The sequence below is a fragment of the Micropterus dolomieu genome, linkage group LG06 (genome assembly GCF_021292245.1).
Source record: "Micropterus dolomieu isolate WLL.071019.BEF.003 ecotype Adirondacks linkage group LG06, ASM2129224v1, whole genome shotgun sequence".
NCBI classification, from domain to species: domain Eukaryota; kingdom Metazoa; phylum Chordata; class Actinopteri; order Centrarchiformes; family Centrarchidae; genus Micropterus; species Micropterus dolomieu.
Window position 1 is genome coordinate 26,351,041 of NC_060155.1, and position 6,000 is coordinate 26,357,040.

Sequence of the window (6,000 nt, forward strand, 5' to 3'; positions counted from 1 at the left end):
ACTCTATAACGCTTAGCCTCATTTAGGGGGGAGCTTGCTTTAGAGGCTCAAGTTGTTTTTGCTGTGCATCCAACCTGGCTTATTTTTATGGCAGTGCCTTTCTTTAATGAAAATAACCATTATGACGGAAAAGACTCCAATCTATTAATACATAACACTATTTATTTTAACGTTGTTAATTAAATAAACCTGACATGTGTTAATGAATTAAATACATTATGCAAACTTATTACCGTTATTTCATCATTCGTTCAGTTGCCACTTTATTCTTTATTTCAATATGGTTATTTCTTATTGAAAAATGTTTCAAAAGTCTGTTTTATTTCATAATGGCATTTTTCCCCAATGACAGTTTTATTTCATACCAACTTTTGTGTCAAAATGTGACTTCTTATGAAAGTTTTCACTATTCCCACCCCTTCATCTACCAGCCAATCACATGGTCTTTAGGGCTCCACAGTCCTGTGGGTTCCAGGAAGTGGTAAAAGGTTAAGCAGGGGCTTCAACTAATGTTTATTTTCATTATTTGATATGGGTTGTTTTTTTTTCTCCAATAAATAGGTCTGAAAATTGTCAAAAGTGCTCATCACACATTCCCATGGACCAAAACCTCATCTTCATTGTGCTTTTTGTACCGAACTGGATTGCCAATTACAAATACCAAAAGAGATTCAAAATCATAATAATTGAAGGAGAGAGGAGCCTATCGTCATTTTGAGCTTGAATGTATGGTATTTTTGCTAAACGAATGATTAATACAATGACATTTTAGAGAATATGCCTATGTGCCTAGCGCTAGATAAGGCGATCAATACCACTGTCATCTCTGTGTGATAAGGCTACAGCCAGCAGTCGGTTAACTTAACTTAAAACAAAGACTGGAAACAGGGAAAACTGCTAGCCTGGTTTCAGACAAAAAAAAAAAAAATCACCTACCAACATCTCGTGTACAAAAAAAACAACATAACAAAACAAAAATGTGTGTTTGTTAACACGGCTAACCAGCTACTGAGGGTAGGTTCATCTTTAGAGTGAAAGTGCTATATATCTCTGTATATCTGTCAAAATTGTCAATTAGTTTTCGGTCAGTTGACTTATAATTAATAACCACTGAAAGAACACTATAAATGTCAACTATACTTAAATGTGTCCACAGTACCACTTAGCTGTAAGATGAGACTGGTGGCAATCTGAAAGCCCGCTACTGTGTATGGATCGTTGAAAAGGCTGCATTTTCAGCCCCCCCCCCCCCCCCCTTGCAGTTTGAAGGGCACAGCCATATCGCATGCACTAGTCAATCTCTGAAGAGCACACACGCCGAGTACATGCATATACACGCATTTAGCTGGTGCACTTTTCTGCAGAGTGACTCACAATGAGAGCAACAGTGGATCCAGCTCCGATTTTTAGATCTCTTGTGAAGCAGAGCAACGGTCAGAGACATAGTATCCTGAAAATATGCAACCTTGGCTGATACTGTACGAGATAATGTGGAGGGAAAATAAATGGGAGAAATAAGAGCTAATATGAGCAGTCGAATACATTTTTCATTGAGAGAAGGACAATACTGAAGAAGGGATATTATCTTATCTGTCACTGGACCCCTGCAATTGTACACCATCTGACTGTTTTGGGATGGGGAAATATCTCATAAACCACAGCTGCTTCCAGTAGATTCAGAGAAATGCTGCACCTTTTATCGGTTTTGGTTTAAAGGGAAATTTATTTCATCTGAAGTTTTGTTTTTAGGAGAAAAAAGCTTCAACAAAACAGTGACGCCACCTCGCTATGAAAACATTTTTAAGTGAGAAAGCTAGAAAAATCCACACAACTACACTATATTACTGAGAAAAATCTAACTGACATCTGTAAGAGGTCTTATCTGGAGTTGTTAGCTATGAGATGTGTCTGTGGAGGCCCATCTATTTCAGCTGTAGGATACCATAAGCATATAAACTAATCCATACAGAGGAATGTACATTTTGCACACTTATCTTCCAAAAGTAGAGTGTGGGGGACACCTGGGGCCTTTAAATGGATTCCACAAGGCACCTAAGCAAAATGAGAAGCAGTGTACTTTTGCTGTTATTTCATTGCCTTGCTGAAATGTTCCTATACTGAAAGAATGCATAAAGATGACTGGTGAATTATAGATTCCATTCCACCTACTGTGGATATCACCGCAGAAACTAAACTGCTTTATGATTCTGAATCAAGAAAACCAACAGCAACAAAATCTAGTGAGTTCCCTTCTACTCAGTGTTGCCTAATGCTGTCTTTGGTGTATATCATGTGGGGATGGGCAATGATTTAATAAGAATGCTAAGCAAAAAGAGATGGGAATTATGAAAAACTGCTTCTTCATTGGGATTTATTTCCTCAGTTTCGTTTCCAAACCATCTTAAATAAGATTTTGAAATAATGTAAACTTCTAAGTTCCTTCTTTACAGGTTCATTGCTTATGTGGATGTTTTTAATTGCAAAATTATTTTCTAGTATTGTGATACGGCTGATCCTCCTGCAATCACAATAGTTACTTTTTCTCCATTCTGGAGGTATATTCCTCCCCTTATCATTGTCTAGTCTGTAGGGTTTGTTGAATCTTGTACACCGGTGTTTTATTATCCCGTACAGCCATTTTTAAAAATATATACATTTAAATATACAGTTCTTAAATACAAGCAGCATTCTTAATTTGTTATTTACAACAAATTCCACCAAAAGACCAAAATCAACAATATGTCTGTTTCTTAATTTTTTTTATTTTTTACAACCGGTGGGTACTGTTGTTTTTAGTAAACATTACTCAAACAAGACAAAATGGGGCAACAAAAAGGTGTATGCGAGATTGAGTCAAAATAAACTACACCAGTGTGTCCTTGGTAATGAAGGAACATGTCAGTTTTTGGACAACAATGGAGCTCTAGGGCACAGCGGAATAAGATTTATCAGGCTTATCACACATGGAAAAATATCACCAGTCTTTTCCTTTAACATATATCATGTTTTGAAATTCCTATGATAACGTTTTGCACCTCTTTTGTGGCTTTTGTAAATTCTGAGAAAATGAATCAAGTAACATCACCAGTATATCTTGTTTTAGGTTTACAGACTACATATTTTTAAAGAGAAAACTTATAGACAGGAGGCATTTACCAGACAGAGAGGATCAAAGAAAGAAAGAAAGATACTGTTGGTTAAGAAATACAGGATCCAGCATTTTTGGAGTTTGACACCTCCAAGGCAATTAATGTCAGGCTATATTCACCTCTAGTGCTTCGATTTTCCCAACTGTGGAAGTGTAATACTAAATGACTGGGGTGTCATTTGAATATCAGGGGAGGCTTGATATGGAAAAGTTTCAACAAGACACGACTGTGGGCTTTATGTATTTGAGTATTTTACAGTTTGATTTGAAAAACTCCTTCACGCCCACCTGAACACATTCTATAATGGCCACTCCTGCATTCATCAACACCAAACACTCATCACAGTCTCGAGCGTTCAGTATTGTCCTTCACCGTCATTCCATTCATGATGTCAACACCGATGTACACTCGCACTGCCAGTAAACATGTCAATAGAGCTCTGTGTGTCATGCACTGTCTTTCATTTACACGCAGAAATATATATATATATATATATATATCTCACAGAAATGTCCACATTGTCAGCACGTCTTTAAACATATACCATGAGGATGGAAAGAGCTATCAAATTCACTCTGCAGATGCATGTGGGTGTCTGTAATGTAATGTTTGCATTGGGTTTGGGCTTCTTTTTCTCCCTCCTACATGATTTGTTTGACAAGACATCTTTTCCAACCCCGGGTCTCCGGCAGTGGCAGTGGTTGTTAAGTATAAATCTGAGCAGCAGCTCCTCTTCTCCTAGGATTTCTTATGGCCACATACAGTAGTCTCGACAAAGTCGCTGACAGGTAAATGTTGTGCTTACATGGTTCAGAGAATTTGTGAGAAATTGTGGGGCGCGTAGCAGGCATTCAGGGTGAGTGATGGAGCAACAATATCAGACACACACACACACACACACACACACACACACACACACACACACACACACACACACACACACACACACAGGCAGACAGAGAGAGAGGCAGAAGGAAGATATTCATTAGGTAGGAGCGACAGCAGGAGCATGCACACAAACATGCACATTGGTGAGATGAAATAAAGTAGAGGTTGAAGGACAAGTCTGATTCAGCGCCAGTGTATATGTGAAATTATGTGAAAGGAGTAGATTGTGGTGTACACACGGACACACACACGCACTGGTGAGATGAAGTAGAGGTTAAAGTCAGATTCAGCTCCAGTTTCAATGTAAATTCATGTGAAAGGAGTAGGTTGAGGCACGCACACATACACACGCACACAAATGCAACATGTTGCAAAGTTACAGTATGCACAAAAAATACACAAATGCAAAACAATGTTCATTCACACTCACCCAAACACACACACTTCCACAGCATGGTCAGACTGTAGGGCTGCAGTACAGCATCTCCACAGGTATTAAATCGTTTAAATACAAATACTATGCACTAAACTATATGAAAAAGAGACCGAAGGCTCAAGACCCACGTGTGACCTCTAATATTCATCTGTAGGTGCACCTTCTTTGCACAACGTTCATTTCTGGACTCACATTTTTTACTCCAAGGAACACATTCGTAGTGCCGTCCTACTCCCTGTGCATGAGGAAGCTGCCAAATAAGCCTCCAACCTGATTCATCTAAATTCAAATTCTCAGCTCTTCCTCACCCTCTGCTGATGGATCGGTGCGTCACGACCTGAACGATGTCAATGTGCATCTGACCATCCGAACCCGCATTATTGTCTTGTGCGTATCATGCCGAGAGTGCACTGCGCGTAAAAAGGGCTCTTGGCACGCACAGCATTATACTCTTATAGCCCCTTATTTTTAATTCAGTCCAGCGTGGACATACACACATAAACTCACCCAGGGTGTGAGCGCAGGTCCTCCTCGCGCGTCTCTTGATGTTTGTCAGTGTATCCAGTAAAACAAGGTGGGAGAGCTAGAGCGGCAAAGGCGCTAAAGAACTAGTGGACGGCAGCCAAACGCCACCGACTTCCCTCCTTCTTCTTGTCTTCCTCCTCTTTACCCTCGTTCGCGCTCTGCTTCCCTCACTCTTCCCCTTCTCCCCGGGGCAGGTGGAACAGCGGATGTAATAATCCAGGCATTGTCCTCTTCATTCGCACATTAAAAAAAACACGGATGGGATGGAAAGACTCCGTTTCGCGTCACAAGACACAAGTTTTGAGTTCAGGGGACTTCTGTCCAGTGTGCTCCGCGTTTAAAAGCAGTCTTAAGCGAACAGTGCGCGAATTTAAAAAGCTCCAAATTGAGATCTTGAGTCAAGATGTGCAGTTGAAATGTGGCTGCAGACGTTGAAAAAGATGAGAATGTTTTGTTTTTTTTCAGAGTGACTGATAAACACATGAGACAAGAGCAAGATAAGGAAAATAACCATGGGAGATTCTTCTTCTCTCACTTCCCTCTCCGGACCAAAAAAACTCTCCCTTCAGAGGGATTGTAGCGCACCTGCGGCCGGAGCGGAGACGCGCAGGTATCCGCAAACCGAGCACCCTCCTCCCCTTTCTGTGTGTGTGTTTTATTCCACGTTTTTATTCCCGGTCTGCTGAGTCTCTCTGCGCCTCGGTCATCACTCAGTGTCAAGCCTGGCGTTGTATCTCCAAGTAGCAATGGGAAGCGCCTCTTCTCACCAGCGCTCTCCTCTCCCCCCCTCTCTATCTCTCTCTCTCTCTCTCTCTCTCTCCCCAACAAGCTCTGTCCATCCTCCTGTTGTGAAACCACACCTCTCTCGGCAACGATTGGCTGGAACCCGCAGAGAAGGAAGAGAGGGAAGGAGGTGAGCGCTGCGATGATGCGCACTGAGGAGAGGAGGAGAGAGAGGGATAGAAGGAAGTCGAGAGGATGGAGAGAGTGGGCAACAGAAGA

At 41.0% G+C, this 6,000-nt stretch overlaps 1 protein-coding gene across 2 annotated transcripts in view; it reads right to left on the reverse strand.

The window, feature by feature from the left end:
- The window catches only part of brinp2 (bone morphogenetic protein/retinoic acid inducible neural-specific 2), a 215,118-nt gene extending 209,385 nt beyond the window's left edge, over positions 1 to 5,733 (reverse strand). The window contains exon 1 of one of the 2 annotated variants that reach the window (XM_046052382.1): positions 4,981 to 5,733. The gene's annotated coding sequence lies outside the window, so the exon portion shown is untranslated. Of the gene's footprint in view, positions 1 to 4,966 lie in introns of both variants that reach the window. The other variant, XM_046052383.1, reaches the window with a different exon arrangement.
- Between the last annotated feature and the right edge of the window lie 267 nt (positions 5,734 to 6,000).